Source organism: Penaeus monodon, chromosome 20 (genome assembly GCF_015228065.2).
Source record: "Penaeus monodon isolate SGIC_2016 chromosome 20, NSTDA_Pmon_1, whole genome shotgun sequence".
Classification (NCBI taxonomy): Eukaryota; Metazoa; Arthropoda; class Malacostraca; order Decapoda; family Penaeidae; genus Penaeus; species Penaeus monodon.
The window spans coordinates 28,557,670-28,557,917 of record NC_051405.1 but is presented as its reverse complement, the minus strand read 5'-3'; positions in this window follow the sequence as shown (position 1 = coordinate 28,557,917).

The window sequence follows — 248 nt, the reverse complement described above, 5'->3', positions numbered from 1 at the left end:
CAATATTCTCTTTCATTATCATTTCTTTTTAATCAATCCTCGCAACTTTCGTGTTTTCTTTCTGATCCTCGTTTACTGATCAATCGGTGACAGCTCGTCAAGTTCGGTATGATTTCTCACCTGCTCGTCCACCTCACCATTCTCTTCTCCATTATTGTTAATATATGTTTTATTATCATCGTTCTCGTTATTAGCAATATTACCACATATATAAGCAAACACATACAAACAATCACTGGCACACGCAG